This window comes from Spodoptera frugiperda, chromosome 8 (assembly GCF_023101765.2).
Source record: "Spodoptera frugiperda isolate SF20-4 chromosome 8, AGI-APGP_CSIRO_Sfru_2.0, whole genome shotgun sequence".
Classification (NCBI taxonomy): Eukaryota; Metazoa; Arthropoda; class Insecta; order Lepidoptera; family Noctuidae; genus Spodoptera; species Spodoptera frugiperda.
The window spans coordinates 1,010,554-1,028,079 of NC_064219.1; the positions used below are offsets into that span (position 1 = coordinate 1,010,554).

The 17,526-nt window shown below is 35.6% G+C and overlaps 1 protein-coding gene across 2 annotated transcripts in view; it reads right to left on the reverse strand.

Annotated features, from left to right (window-relative positions):
- Window positions 1-17,526, reverse strand: part of LOC118275684 (hemicentin-1) — a 113,797-nt gene that overhangs the window by 22,083 nt on the left and 74,188 nt on the right. The gene's annotated exons all lie outside the window — the stretch shown is intronic.

Below are 17,526 nucleotides of genomic sequence, written 5' to 3' on the forward strand. Positions count from 1 at the left end.
TTGGCGAATCAATGAAGGTATATTTGTATAGGGACCGCGCACACGGGACCGACCCTAATTTTCGGTGAATAAATAAATGACATGCCGCATTGGGTTTAAATTTTTGGTTTGTTGTTGTTACTAAGTATTGTGTTTGAGTTTTTTGAAATGTTTATTTTTATTTAGAAAGGTAACTATTATGTATGTGAGTTCATGTGATACTTCCAAGTTGCTAGAATTATTGCACCAAAATACGCTTAGTCATTTTAACATAAATTAGCGAATATCATACACACTGCCTCGTTGGTCGAGTGGTCGCAAGTATGACCGCTGCCACGGGTTCGATTCCTGAGTAGGGCAAAGTATTGCTGGGTTTTTCGGCTCAATACCAGCACAGTCTGGAATTGTGCCCAATATAATTATGGTAATAGGCTTTTAATGCAGAATGTACTAAACAAAAACAAAGCAATAACTACATACATGAAAAAAAAAAACACAAACCACACAACCCCGCGCATCTAATAACTAAATTATTTTCCTCCCTATCCGAAGCAACACAAACAATTTCCTCAAGGACACCGAACAATCTACCAACACAAGCAAGTCAACTGCAATGAGAGCCAAACACTGACATGAACCATTTCACCGGCACTCCTGGCCGTCTGAAAGCGTCCTTACGATGAAGGAAATATTTGCCAAGATCTGCCAAGAACCGAGTGTTTCCTTCAAAGCAGGAATAACTCGCCCGCCAGTGTTTTCTCAAGGGAACTTATATATTAGGGAGTTATTAGGAATCTTTGTTTTTTGCGGACCCGTGTTTTTGTGCTTGTAAGTGCATGGTTTGGGGATGATTGGTAGAGAATGGCCGATGTTTGATCAACCGTATGATAAATAAACAAAAGATGGGCGTCTTTTGTTTTGTAGATTTGATTGTAAGTAAAACATACTTGGTATTTATCTATAACGGAGGCTCCGGAGCAGATCTACTAATAGTATAATACTAATAGGACTCGGTGTTGAGGGTGTACACCGGGGTGGTTCTAGTGAACTCGCTAGACTTTTATCCCCTAAAAGCTAGGTCCCTTTTAAGAATAAAAAAGCTTGCTTTGAAATCAGTCGTTTAAGATTTAATTGTTATATAATTATACTAAAGTATATTTAACTTGTAGTTCTATGTATGCTGATAAAACAACATTTATCTTACATTTCGTTTAAAACTTGGTCAATGTAACAACAAAATAAAACAATGTGGAATTTGAGTGTGTGGGAGAGCCATACTTCGGCACGAATGGACCGGCTCAACCGGAGTGATACCACGGCCTCACAGAAAACCAACGTGAAATAACGCTTGCATTTTGATTTGTTGTGTCTTGTTACCGGAGGCCCAATAAAGCCCCTTCTCAATCCTTGATTCTCCAACAACCCTTAAATTGTCAACCACCAAAAGGCAACGCACTTGTAACACCTCTGGGGTTTCGGGAGTCTTTTGTCGGCGGCGATTCCTTACCATCAGGTGATCCGTCTGTTATCGCATAAAGAAACACTATGTGATATTTGAAACAAAGTTCATAACCACTCATATTCAAAGAGATCCCATTAGAATAACACATTCTACTCGCACCATTCACCTAAAGGATAAAGTCTGAGTTAACATTGCTTTATACACTTCATTAACAAGTTGAGACTCAATTTTACGCTTTCTCAACACTATTATATCCTAAAACGCAGTATCGGGTAATACCTTGACCATTCCAGACAAGTTGGACACTAGCCAACTAAATGTACACATTGTAGCAAGACAAACGAACCAACTAAGATTTAGACATGCATAAAATACATTTTAAATTAGGTACAACAAACGTACGTTCTGTCTAGACGTTTCAAAGTCTGGTCTAGACTGAATATGTGTATCTATGAATTTTTAGTGGTGCGGTTACAATTTTACATTTTGATTCGAGAAGCTCGGATTGTGGAGTTTAATTAGACAGAATATGGTGGATACATTGTGTTGTTTGTGAGCTGAATGCATTGCAGAATTGATGTTTGTGTAGTCTTTATCTCTACTTTGTCTTTAATAGTCTCACGTATTATATTGAAAATAGTTTAGATCTTAAAAACGTGTACATTCGTTAGGTAGGTTTAGGTTTCAAAAGTTTGAGGAAAAAAGACGCAGTGCCGGAATAATTTATGTATATCAAAGATTTAGCTAGACACGACACAGGTAAAACCTAAAAACTTCTTAGGCCATGAGTGTGTGTGTGGGTGAGTACTCAGAATTTGCAGTACCGAATTACAGTGTTCTTTATTTTCTTGTAACATTTGACACTTTTAATAATGTAATGTGCACCTCTCTCTACCCTTTCGGGGATAAAAGGCGTGACGTTGTTTTGCTAGTAATTACTTATGCATACATGGAAACTAAATAGGTACAGTTTTTACAAGATCTTCATTTATTGCAAATCAAAATTTAGAAGTCCCTTGGAAATTTAATTTTAAAGTCATACTTTCAACCTCTACTTTCAACGACCTCAATGGTTAAATCAAAATAGAATTAAATTAAGTAAATAACAAAAGACAAAAGTCTAAAATCTAAGACCTAGAATATAAAACTACTTCTAGAGCCCCTGCAATCCAGTGAAACGCAGGCCTGTGGTAAGATTTGGCAACTGTCCAACGCTGGAGGCTGGGTTCGATGCCAGTGCGCGGTAATGACCACCTGATCTTGTAACTTAGCCGCCAAATTTGTTTTGCAACTAATCGCTGTAGTTTTAACTTTTGGAGTTATTACTGTCTAACTCACATCATTGAGTGCTGAGTTTGTCAAAAAGTAGTTTACTGCTACGGTACTTTAACATCTCTGGCCAAATACCTATAAGAAACAATAAAAGAATGCTCGGTTTTCTACATTGATTCTCAAGAAAATCGATCAATCCTTCTAACACCATTTCCTTAAACACTTTGCAAGCATAGCATTTGAATACGCACTGCTTATTGCAAGATTCCTTTTACCAATATAATGATTATATTACCCCTTATTACTTGGGACTTAAAACACAAATGGTGAAAAGTAGATGTACATTGTATAGCGGGATTACGTGCCATAATGTCAATCTCTGCCTACCCCTTCGGGGATAGAAGGCGTGACGTTACTTTTATCATTATCAAATGTGTCCCAGGACATGTATTTTTACGTAGCAGCCTTTAAACAGATATTACGATTGTATCATTATCTACATTTATCAACGAAACAGTTGCCAAAACTATGATGAAACAATCAGTTTGGTCACCAAGTAATTTAAAATGAACAAGGTTGAAGTGAATTCCAAACTAATTCCAATAAACTAAAATAAATATAATAATACAATACATCACTAGAGAGATCAAAAGATAAGATATATATTGTGTCACAAAAAAATAAAACGAAACTCCAAAGCTTATTATTTTTTACAAATTGTGTGACAAAACTTTATTAGAATAATATATTTTTCATTTATACGTCTGTATAAATGAAAAATATATTACCAGCACATCATACTACCCTAAACTAACAAAATAATCCAGTCGATTTTCAACTTTAAAATAGAAAAATAGAGTTGATAATAATTCAAAGGAACTAGGTGTAATTTGATATGCTGTATTTATAGTGTTTGTACATGTTGTTGATAATTATGTCACTCACAGGGTGTTACTTTAACATCAAATATATGTTTAAAGTGACAAGTTAATAAACGCAATAACAAATTATTTTGAACTTAGTTGAGAGTCCTTAGTCTTGGAACTTTGACCAACAATCATGACCTACAGACGACTTAGAAAAATAAAATAGTTCTATTTATGATAATAAGAAATGGTCAAGTGAATTATTCTTGTCTACTTAATGGTATGCTACACATCTTAGAATTTAACTGTAAAGTCGAAATGTCTGAAACTGCCGACTGCTTAGCGGGTTACCGGGGCTCCGGCTCGGAAAGCAGGAGTAATAACAGGGTACTTTTTAGTCGGTAAGTAGGAGTCCGGCACTCCTTTTCGCCTCACCAAAGGCGGGAGAAACCATTGGACTATAATACTCCCAAAACAAAAAAATACTCATTAAAATAAGTATCAGAAAGTACTCTGTGAAAAAAATATAGGTACAAATCGTGGTTACTTTTAAACGATCAACCGATTTAATTATTCAATACCCTTTAACACAGATCAAGCCGCATTTTTAACATTCATACACACACACACACACACACACACATAAAAGTAACAGTCTTGACTTGGTATCAACTTACCCTTCGCTACCCACAGTCGTTGTAGACGCATATCGCCTTACAACACCTTTCATTTTCTCACAGCTAAGAATATCATTACACCTTAGGTTGATTTTCCATCAAGATGTGCTATGCTACATTATTGTGGATGCGTTTAACTTCCAACAATCATAATAATCATTGGTACACTGTAGGTCAGCACTAGTGGAAATGAACTCAGCTATGCTATGTTTTTTATGTAGAAAAATGCGTACTATAGATGGTTTCCTTACTACCGATACTCGAGCTGCGCATTTTCCTCACATAGCTTCCATCATTGTAGCATAGCTACATACTCGTAGCATATCTCTGGTGGAAAAGCACCCTTAGCCACACACTAAGATTTCTTAGACAGGTTTTCTAGCTAAAACTAGTTTCTATACAGAGTGTGTTGTAAATAGTAGTTAAAAGTTATAGGATTAATAGAACAGGTATATATCATATCACATATCAACAGCCTATAAGTGACCACTGCTGACCAAAGGTCTCTTCAAAAATTTATGCGCATTAATCAACACGCTTCCTCAATGCAGATTGGTGATTTTAAACTTATTTATAATTAGATATTATAAGACCAGGTTTCCCACGATGCTTTTTCGGGTCTGGGTGTCATGTGCATGTGAACTTGTATGTTTGTAAACGCACCCACGACACAGGAGAAAATCCTAGTGTGGGGCAACGTTTTTTTTTTAAAAAGAAGAAAAAGAAGTTTCCCTTAACCGTCATTGGTGTCTAAATAATCTTGCAAAGTACATATAACTTGGAAAAAGTGACATTGGTACTTGCCATTGGTAGGTTTCGAACCCGCGCCCTCGTGCATGAGAAACCTGTTCATGGGCACGCAGGTTGGACCTTTACTACATTTAAAAATATTATCCTATTTGACCGATAGATTCCAGAGAATCTACGTGAACCAGACTATAGTGAATTTGTAAGTCCTGCAGAAAATAGTGTTTTAACTCAATACAGAAGCACACCTACTTAGCGCTTAGGTGCAACGTGATCTTACGATAACATATAAACGATCTTTAATATCCAAAAGTAACCAAGTTAAATCTCACAGAATCACAATTGAGTTACATCATCTCAGCATCTAATAAGTCAAGCAAATTGCAATTAAGTGGTCCCACGTTCAGTCTGTGTCAAAATTTAATTTAGAGCTCCCCCCATCCCCTACTTGGTTTCTCACCCCCCCCCCCCCTTTGCGGGAGACGCGGAATGATGCTGCGATTAATTCAAAATTTCAAATTGAGTTATCCATATAATGTAGATTTAGTTCGGATAGACTGGATAGGTTTGGCGTTTGGTTAAAATTCTGCTTTAAATTCATTTTTGCGGAAGAAAAACTAAAGACTATATTATTTAACTAGCTTTTGCCCGCGACTTCGTTCGCGTGGAATAGTGACTTCCGGCAAATTTTTGGTTTTAACCACATAGTTCCCGATCTCGCGGGATCTCTTCAAAAATGAGATGTGGAAGATATTCCAGGGAACTCTTCAAAAATCAACATAATGAGCTCTGCGATGTATACTCACTTAGGGCATTGAAAAAATAGTTTAAAAACGGACTTAAACTAACTTAAAACTAACTAACTAACTATATTACAACCTATCCTATAATAACCAAGCTTAAACTAAATAATTTAAAAGAAACCAATCTAATTTAAAAAAAATTAGACTTACAATTTTATTAAAAAAACTAACTACAGTAACTACTAATAATCGATATCAAACTAAACCTACGTTAAATAGTTTAACCAAAAAACCAGGAAAACCCAACAAATAAACTTATTAATTGACAAATACAACGAAACCAATTTAGAATATACGAAACAGCAGGACCACTACAGACAAATAATCATACGACTGATAATACACTTTTTCTACGATAGTACCGAAGCGCTCGGCCGATACCCAACCAAATGAATGTAACGAAACCATAGCGCGATCTATTTCGATCCCAACGCCATCGATCCCAACGCCATCTATCGAGGATAAAGACAACTTGGATTATTTATTTATACTCCGTTCGGGCATTTTCTTTGTACTAAAAGTTTAATTATATTGATATTATTTTTTTCATACCTTTTTACTATTTATTTACTTTTTTCGATGAATTAAAACAATAACATGAACCGAAGTCGTGTAACGATCGACATAGAATTATCTATACTCCGTTAGAGCATTTTCTTTGTACTAAATGTTTTATTATATTGATATTATTTTTTTCATACCTTTTTACTATTTATTTACTTTTTTTCGATAAATTAAAACAATAACATGAACCGAAGTCGTGTAACGATCGACATAGAATTATTTATAAATAATTTATTTCTTATTTTTATTTTTTGATTTTTGAAATAAAAATATATCTATGTCCTTTCTAAGGTTCTAAACTATATCTGTACCAAATTTCAACCAAATCCGTCAAATAGTTGCGGAGATTAATGGTATAAGCATAGAATGTTCGACGTGATTCTTTAATTTGACATAACTTTTTTATTTATGAACCGATTGACATGAAACAAACACTAAATGTAAATTTAAGCATCCCACAATATATTCGTGAAAACCGCATCCAACTCGGATCAGCCGTTTCTGAGATTAGCGCGCACAGACGAACAGACAAACAGACAAACAGACAAACAGACAAAAAAAAAGTTAATTACATTTTTGGGTTCGACATCGACATAACAATAACCCCTGCTAATTTTTTTATTTTTATTTTCAATGTACAGACAGCACTTTTCTACGATTTTATTATATGTATATAGATATAGATATTGTAGCTATTTTCATTAATGATAAATGGTATTAATTTTTGTAAGTAGGTAATATAAAATAACACTTTTACACGTCAATATTTCAAATAGCTAGATGAGGCCATTGGAATACTAATCTGACTTTCACAATTGAAATATCACCAACATAAATAATATATCTTGACCAACTAAAAAAGGTATCCGCTGACCCAACTATTGCTTGGCTAGTTCATAACTATCAATTAGTTACTACTTTAAAGAATTATGCGTCAGTTATTTTGTTATTTAAGTGAAGTTTAACATACAACTAATAGAGAAAGACATTTCAAAAACAAAATAGACAAATGTAGAACGTTAAAAGAAAATGGCGTCGGCGAGATCGTAAAGTTCTCTGAAGGATGTCTGAGCTGAATTTTAAATACTATCGACATGACCTGCATCTTCTTTGCTATGTATTTGTGTACTGTCAACATGATATACAAATATGCATGCACGTTGCGGTCACCCTTAATGAAACCATTTTTACTTCTATCTTGAAGTACCAGTAGCTAAAGATATATTTTTTTCTTTTTGTAGGTTAAGAGAATTCGATGTGTCAGTAACTGTCCTTATCGAATTAATAAAAAATATAGCAAGAAATAAAAATTCACGCTTATGACGTCACCATCCTAAAATTTACAACACTTTACAGGTGATTATTACCTACTGAATAACATAAACAATTTACAAATAATAATTAATACGTCTGATCGTTTGTTTTTCATTGAAGTTACGATGTTTCAATAGAAAGATACATTTCTATGTATTTCACCAACAATGCAGGACGATAGAAACAATATCGTTCCCGTAAGATCGTAAAGCTTGCTTCAGAGCTCCGCCGCAATAAACTGCAAGTCCCGGCTTCATTGTAGACTCGCCTCCTTTATTTTGTTTCCACTGAAATTATATTAAATAAAATAGATACTTAATATTCTTTTTATGTAAAGGTTTGTAAGTAGGTACAGTATTTGTGTTTTAAAATAATTAATATAAATTTAATAACTATTTTAGGTAGGAATCTGCTTCTAATTAGGTGATTTGGAAATCATTGAGGAAGACCTATGCATGCACCAGCATCTCGTTTTTTTAAGGAAGGAAAATCATCCTATGACTTCTCCCACCTTAGGCGAGGTGAGAGGGAGTGTCAGACTCTTACTGACTAAAAACCACTCTGTTTCCCTGTTGTTATTTGAGCCATAGCCATGAAAACCCGCTAGGTCTTCCGCGGTTCGGACTTTGGACTACCTAAAACCTAACGGTGGCAAGCTACCCTTGCTTGCCACCCGCAGGTTCGTGCACCAGTGCATGTCTTGCAGACCTTGCGGTTGATATGATAATAATAAGTTGTAATTAACCCCAAACTACCATGTGACTAAAAATTCTGTCTCACCAGTAACTCACACACATAGAAACGCAATACGCCCCTAGTACATTATTGTAACCCAACAATACATAGCAAACACATGCAAAGAACTCGTAATTACCAAGTCGACGTCCACTAATGCAGAGTTACTCGCAGAATGGTTGCAAATCTTTCAGACAAGTCTACGACTGCAACAATATTTATTATGCATTTCTTGAATGCTGCTGTCCGCAGCGTAGACTAATGTTGAGATTCTGAGATCCGCTCCCTGAACGATGTTCCAGTAAGATTTTGTTAACATTATTTTAAGTGGGTTGTGGATTTTGTGGGAATTAGTGGGAATGGAGATTGGGCTGTGATTATTCTTAGTAAGATTGTAGTTAGTTAGTGTAGTTCGTAATGCAACCACGGAGGAAAAGGTCTAGGTTTCTATTCTCGGGTTGAGTTAGGTTAGCAATAAAACTCAATTACACTTATGTTATCGGTTTTTCGAAAAATTCTTATTAATAGCACAGAGTCTGAAGTTATGCTAATAGGACCACCCCTGAGAGATAATTACTCAAGAAAAAAATACTTAGATAAAACGAATCAAACTTTATGGGAGGGACAAACACGTCATTTCTACAACTACCTAGAAAAAAATTAAATGTACCAAGAAGTGACGTCACGCAATATAATTATATTCGAAAGTGTATATTTCCGTAAAAAAATAAAAATTACGTGTCTAATATTTTAAAATAATCTACAAGACAGACATTAAAATAAATATCACCCAATTATAATTACAACACCAAAATAAAAAGACATCTACCATTAACCAAAAATTTCACAAACCAATCTTTTTCACAACGCAAAACCATTGCAGTACTTTACTTACAAAGTACCATAACTCAAAGATTTACGCGTTTTTCAAGCAAGTTGGGATCTGAACTGATTGGAAGGAAAGTTTCCTGGAGTCCTGCCAAGTTTCCATACACCAGTTAAATGGTGAGGCTACTTGTCGGCCTCTCTCTGAAGATTTCGTGGTTACAGCCATAAAATTTATTACGTTTCGTTTAACAACCTCATTATCATTTCTCAAAAGGATTTCTGCTACTTAAGGCTTTTTAAGATTGCTTTGTTGGGAAAGTAGTCATAAGTACGACTGCTGAATAAGAGTCGGTTCATATCTGATGTAGAATACGTCGAGTGTATCATCGGTCGTACTAACGTGTCATTGGTTGAGTGTGGACGGTCAATTGTTTTTGTATACAGTCTGTATCTATTTTGACGTTACGCGACCGATAATATGCGACGCTTGTTCCATCATATATGAAGCGACCATAAAGAGTCTCGCATTTAATTACTGTGTTCAGCTAAGTATTAACATAGTTTTTTTTTGTGATTTTTTTATACAACGTTACCCTACACTAGGATTTTCTCCTATGTCCTGGGTGCGTTTACAAAAATACAATTTCACATACACATAAGACTCACACCCGAAACAACAATCTGTTGGTCAAAAAAAAGTTGTTCCGTGCGGGAATCGAACACGCGTCACGTATAATATAACAGCCAGTTGCCCAGCCACCACGTCAACTATGCAGTCAATCTGATTTGAATCAGAATCTGGAATTACACTTTCCCTATTTGAACTCAAGAACTCAATTTATTTCAATCAGTAGATCAAAGGCACAGAATATTGTACTAAAACATAATTTCTCATTGAGCTAATAAAATAAACAATAATAATAAATAAAACAAGTATTATTGAATTGTAAATACTTTGTAAGTTGGCTTTACAAACTAAATATTTATTGAAAAACTTTGGAACATTACTTATGTACTAGTGCTGGAATTACAGCTGTTTCCAGAAGTCTGTAGCACTCTCCAGCTCAAGTGGACTTAATAATTTGTTTCATAAATTTAATTGTGCAGACTTTTTATTTTATTCTGTGCCTCGATGTTTTAGCTATTATAGTTTGGGTTCTCTTGCTCGTCAGTCGAACTAGCCAACTTAAACATAACCTTTGTAAAAATAGAGAACACATAAGCGTGATGGACATAATTATATACATACGAGTACATAACCTCTCGCCTGTCTCCCATGGAGGTAAGCAGAGACTATGGAACGCCAATTACTACGTTTCTTACATACCATTTTTCATTAACAGTTATCAATATTTTCATGCATGCTCGTCGCTTGAGGATATTTTTAATTTGATATATCGCCAAACTGGTAGATATACTACGGACGATTGTCCCGCTAATTTTTATTTTTTTTATGGAATAGGGGGCAATAGATCAGACGGGTCACCTGATGGTAAGCGATCAGCGCCACCCATGGACACCCGCAACACCAGAGGAGCCACAGGTGGATTTACCGGCCTCTAAAAAGAGTACGCTCTTTTCTTGAATATCAGCTTATTCCACTTCAGTACAATCTAAACCTCATAACGAAAATCACAGCACTCAAAATACGCAAGAAGAACGACATCCCTAATACGGGACACTAAAAACAACAATTTAAAAAGAAAAAAAAAAACACCCGTAATAATATTTTGTTGTTTGAGGTAACAGGGGCGCGAAACGTCACGGGTTCTTACCCAGCTTACGTAAAAGTGCCGGAGTTTCTTTAATGATGTTATTTTGTAAGGGTTTCTCCCCTTTTCACACCCTTCTTTACTTTCAGCATTTTATCGAGGTGTGATAAAAAGTACTTATGTTTTCAACCCTAACGTCGCGTCGTTGCCATAAAAATGTTGCTATATCCCTCTTTGAATGTAATTTTATTTGAATAGAACGTATTGAATTGTTGCTAATAATACAATGAGGTTAGGGAAGAATTATCTATTTCATCTAATAATTAGGTAAACGAGCCTACGGATCATTGATGGTAAACAGCTCGGTAACTTCACACGAGGAAGCACAACGCAAGCTTTGTTTCACGTCTGTTTTCTTTGAGGCCGTGGTATCACTCCGGTCGAGCCGGCCCATTTGTCTGAAGCATAGCTCTCCCAAACTTGAAGCTAATGTAATTATAGAAAACTACCTGGTGACAGACAGACAGACAGGCTAAAATATATTATCGTCACCACCTATCCTACTCTCCCCGTGGGTGTCATAAGAATCGACATTTAAGTAACACACAATACATTCTTTCCATTAAAAAACTGTAACTATATTTGCCAACATCACTATAAAAATCACAAATCAATTACAATAATCGCTTCATTAGCCTTGCTATTTGCCTCAACCGCACGGCCATCCAAATCCCTCCGTAGCGCACAAAATACCAAACTAATCACTTACCTACCGCAAATCGTGGTAAAATGGAACGTCATATCATAATGGCAGTTTCAACTCAATCAGAAACCTAATTTATAAGTGAGAATCCATCATCTTTGCAGCTTTAATAAATGAGTTCTGTTGCGCACCACTTAAATCTGTTCTTACACCATTAATAATTAACTCAACTCACTTCGAAACTGTAATATTGGGCGGGGGTTTTGTTCAGACGAGAGATCGTTGCGATTTTTTGGTGCGACTTTTTTATGTGATCGTGAATGAACGTGGTTTTAAAGAGGCCTTGTTTTTTTTCTCGTTTCTTCTTTTACTTTAATATAAGTTGTTTGGTTTTCAACTTCAATAGTCAAATATAATGTCAAATAAACAAATCTAGTTTTTTTTCGATGGGGGAAAACCGTCCAATAACTACTCCCGCCTTAGGTGAGACGAGAGAGAGTGTCAGACTCTTGCTGACTTAAAAACACCCCGTTTCAACTCCTGTTTTTCGAAGCAGAACCCCGGTGAACCCGCTATGTAGTCCGTAGCTCCGGATCAGAATCACATGTGATACCACTTTTTTCTACGTGTTGTGAGGAATGCAAATACTTTTAAGAAAATTCGAGTTCCAATAAGTTAGTCCTACAGATCCAAAATACGAAATCACTCGCTTAACCATTGCTATATTATGAACCCTAAAATAATAGGAACGATAACGATGTAATTTCGAGTTTTTGAAAATCAATCGCATTTTACCTGAGTCGTTCGTCTGCCACTTTAAAATTCTTGTAGGATCGATATCAGTCAGTATTTCGTCTAGTTGTTACAATTTGTAAATGTCTTCGAGCATTGTTATTACTTTGATTAATTAGTCTGAATATTTGAGTGGACTGCAATTGGATTAGACTACTCAACATACTTTTCTATTGTTTTACATTTTGAGAGACCTGATTTGATTAAAAAAAAAAACATAACGTTTTAAAGGACGCTTTGAAGGAATATAAGAAAAGTATTAAAGTATACCAAAATTATTAATCACCACGCTTACTTAATGAGGGTTGGCGATTTCACACTTGTAATTAGAAATTATAAGCCTAGGTTTCCTCACGAATATGTAATCTTAAAAATATAACTCTGGATCTCTTATATAACTGGAAAAAGTCACATTGGTACTTGTCGTTGGTATGTTTCGAACCCGTACTCTCGTGCATGAAAAGCAGCATCTCAAACCACCGGGTCACTATGACATTATACAATCGCCTGTTAATATTTTATCTAAAACGATTCCTCCCAAAACAAAATCTATTTTATTTTCCAATCCACAAAATACTCCTACCCAACTTTTTGTTACCCCAATGTATTTTTAGTTGGAACCACCGCTCGTACTCCCCTTATAATCCCCACTTAGTAGATTAACAAACAGTTTCGATACATGCTACCAACCGAATTTCGTACTAACACACCCCAGTACTATAATTTTATTTTCTAGCTAACGTGTATTTTTTGCCTTACCACGAAATAGTGGTGCGAGTGGTTTTGCAAGATTTTCTTTTTTTGGTTTTTCTAGTAACGATTACATAGGTAAGTAAGGAAAGTGGATATTTCGGTTGCTTTTTTCTTCGAAAGTGTTTGTTTCTAATTAGTTGCCTCTAAAAACGAAAGAGCGATTTTTTCTACAGATTTTTGTTATGAAACACGCCGGTAGACGAGCAGACGTATCACCTGATGGTAAGCAATCGCCGCCGTCCATGGACACTTGAAACACCAGAAGCATTACCAGTGCGTGAGACTTTTGGAAGTTAGTAATTTAAGGGTTGTTGTTCGGCAATCGGGGACTGGGAAGACTGGGAAGGGGAGAATTGGACCTCCGGTAACCTCACTCACACAACGAAACACAACGCAAGCATTGTTTCACGTCAGTTTTTTGTGAGGTCGTGGTATTACTCCGGTCGAGCCGGTCCATTCATGCCGAAGTATGGCTCTCCCACACTTAAATAGAAATACACTCATTCAAAATGGAAAGACGTGAAATATTCTAATTACTAGCTGGAGTGTTTCTAAAAACATTCCAGGTGTTTCCAAGAACGAGAAGGCAATCATTGAAGACATCTGACGATTTGGTCCTCTCAACAGAAAAAGAAAAACAAAAACCATTTAAAGATTTTTTCCCTTACCACGAAATATGTAGTAGTACGAGTGTATTTAGAAGATTTTTTATGGTTTTTCGAGTCAGGATTACATAGGTAAGTAAGGAAAGTAGATATTTTGGTTATTTTTTATTCGATAGTAAGTCCCTAAAAAAAACATGATGCAAATTTTACTGTAGCAATTGGACTCACTCAAAATGGACAGACTTCAAATATTCTAATTACTTCTAGATGAAGTGTTTGTAAAACGAGGAGGCAACCATTAAAAGATTTTCAGGTATCATCGTAGGTAACTAGGTAGTCCTTTGTTGAATATTATGAGCTACATGATGTGAAGGCGGTTTGCAAAAATTCTCTTCTTTACCGCGTAGTAGGTGGTTTATTTCTGAGTTTTAACAGTATGTGGGTGTTGTTAGTCATAACTAGCTGTTGGCCACGACTTTGGCCGCGTGGAATCTCGACTTCTGACTGGGAATTTTATTCTAAAATTAAATATTTTTCTCTAAGGTCAAACATCTATGGTGTGTACATTAATATGCCTTGCTTTTTACTACATAGTAAAAAGTGATTATTTCAATATTACAAACAGTCACTCCAATTATTTATTAGTCTTCATATAGATAGTCCCACATTAGCCAGTAGAACTGAAAGTACCTACCCATAAAGTATGCTTGAAAGTATTTTTAGTAAAGTTTAATCCCTATTTGGTAGTGTGTGTGATGGTTCTGTTCCACCCACTACATGTACGTCCTTTGTGTTGAATAATATTGCCACAAGGCTGTGAAATGTTAAGCCCTGACTTAAAATTCTGAGATCGTTTCCACGTCTATAGGTTGTGATAGCGTATGGGTGTCTACTAAGTAGGTAGGTTAAAAAAGGAAACCACTTAAATATTTTTACTGCCTACATATTTTTAGGTCGCGTAATATACTTACCTAAGACCTTCTTCTCAGTCTAAAAATACTATACTGAAAACTGAATCAAAATTAGTTAAGACAAACACGAGATAATCGCGCACAAATATACAAACATAAAGTTCAAACGTAGAACCTCCGTTCTGAAGGCAGTTAACAAGTACGAGTGTGATTGGGTTTTTTACTTTTAGAATACCGATAGTTGTGTTCCTCGATTAGTTCTTCTAATGAAACAAGATCGATAATCAGCAATAGACTGCAAAGGGTGCTTTTTCACCAGAAATATGCTATGTATAGCACGCATCTTTCCATATAAAAACATAGTTTAACTGAGTCCGTTTCAACCAGTGTTAAACTATGTACACCAATGAATATGATTGGTGGAAGCCAAACGCATTCCCAGCAACGTAGCATAGCACATCTCTGGCTAAAGTCCAGCTACATTTTAAACTATTTCAATTCAAAACTTGATCATGTTCTTACAAATCAACAAACATTCATTTCCCCACAACCATACGTACTATCAGCTAAATCTACAGGATGTTAACAAGAATCTCATTGAAACACATCGCCCATTACTAACAATGTTGTCCAACTTAGAAAAGTTGATCCAGGATAATCTACGATCCTAAGGGATCTATCTTGGGGCAATGAGAAAGAAACTTTCTTTGACCTTCGACATAATTAATTGGATGGAGCAACTTGTTGTGACTTGACACCTGGATCTTTATTGCGAGGGCAAATGACATTTCTGTTGGGGTAAAGTAAATTAAAGCTTAAGTTTGCGATTGTAAGGTTGATAGTGGATTTTTAAGGGATTGTGTTTTGTAAGGTAATTTGTGCGTTTGTTGTTATTTAGTTTGATTTTAAATGTCAGATTTTGCGAGCAATGCTTAATTTTGGAAAATGTATTCCTGTTGATGTATTATAAGTACTGATGTATAAAAACAATTAAAACAGTAGCGGTTTTGAGAATAAAACAGAAAATAAATTTAAACACTTTTTTTTATTAACCTTACCCCACACTATAACTTTCTCCTGTGTCGTGGGTGCATATACATAAAATACAAGTTCACATACACATGACACCCAGACCCGAAACAACAACTTGTCGATACCACTTAGGAGTTACTCCGAGCGGGAAACGAACCCGCTACACGTTACACAGTAGCCGCTTGCCTAGCCACCGCGCCAACCGTGCTTAATTTAGAGGTAACAACAGAAATATAATTATTATCTCTCACCAAGAACATCATAATTGAACATTCCAGTCTACCAGTCATAGTGTAGCATCATAACATTTACTTAAGGTACTCGTGCGAAGTGAACCACAAACTTGACGCGATGCATGAAATCCTGACAACGGATCGGTCCAGAATGCAAGCACTGACTCACGTATCACAAGACTTCGATAAATTCTCTTCGCACTATGGAAATTGTTGAACGTGCGATCTATGATAATATTATATGTAAATCGAAAGCGTTGAATAAATGAAAACAATTGATAGCGATTATTTTTTTACTGACGAAGCGACTGATATAGTTAAAGAGATAGCTCTTTCATACCAAACACATACGTATTATTTTTTTTGTATAAAAAAAAAATTCTTCATAGTCAATAATTTACACTGTTGTTTTTTTTTTATAGAATAGGTGGCAAAGGTGCAGACGGGTCACCTGATGGTGAGCGATCAGCGCCGCCCATGGATCCCCGCAACACCAGAGGATGTACAGGTGCGTTTCTGGCCTTTTAAAAGAGAGTATGCTCTTTTCTTGAAGGTTTGAAGGTCGTATAGGTTCGGAAATACCGCCGACGACAGCTCATTCCACAGTTTTGCTGTAATCTTCAAACACAACACTACCTTGAATTGAAGCCGTAGCAGATAATTTTAGAACACCTTATGTAATAGGATATCCTATTACAAAACTTCATCTACCTTTACAAAAATCTCTTATTCTTGCATTGTATACATGCCAAGACTGCATTTCCATTCAAGATTCCCTTTCCCAAAGAACGGAGTCGTAGTAAATGTTTATATTTTCTACAAACTTCCAATACAAATTGTAACCATTCAATTAGGAAACGAAACAATTCTTTGGCCCGTGTAATAGAATATCCACCGTGTGCCAACGCGTTGCGAGTTGTGTTATAAAAATTTCAATGTTTCCATGAACGTGAGTGGAATGGAATACTTTTACCTGGGTATGTGTTTTCTAGACTGTGACTTTGGTCTAGTGCTTGAAGTCATTTATTACATTAGATTTTTACTGGCAACAGCCATTGTTAACCGAATTAAAAAAAAAGAGGTTCTCAGTTTTATCTGTATGTATGTATCTCGCATTATCACAATTAGGTATCTCGTGTTTAGCTGAATCGATTTTGTTGCGGTTTTCAGTATAGTATTTCTCAGACTCAGGAAAAAGGTTTAGGAATATTACCTAACTTAAAAATTGAGGCTTGCACTTTAAATTTGGAAGACGGTTCCTTTAAAAAGTTTTATTTAGAAAAAAACTGTTTATACATTTTAAAGAGATATTTATCTAATGAAACAAGTTTCATAAAAACGTGTCAAATTTTGTCGCTAATGGAACGGAAAACTTTTACTCATTCACGTAAAAACTACTGAACGGATTCGAATGAAAATTCGTCCACAGATAGATTACCGTCTAGTATAATAAGCAATCCTAATATCATGGACGATGACGCCAACACAAATTAATTATAACACATGTCATGTTGTCAAGAATGATTGAAGTTCCTATT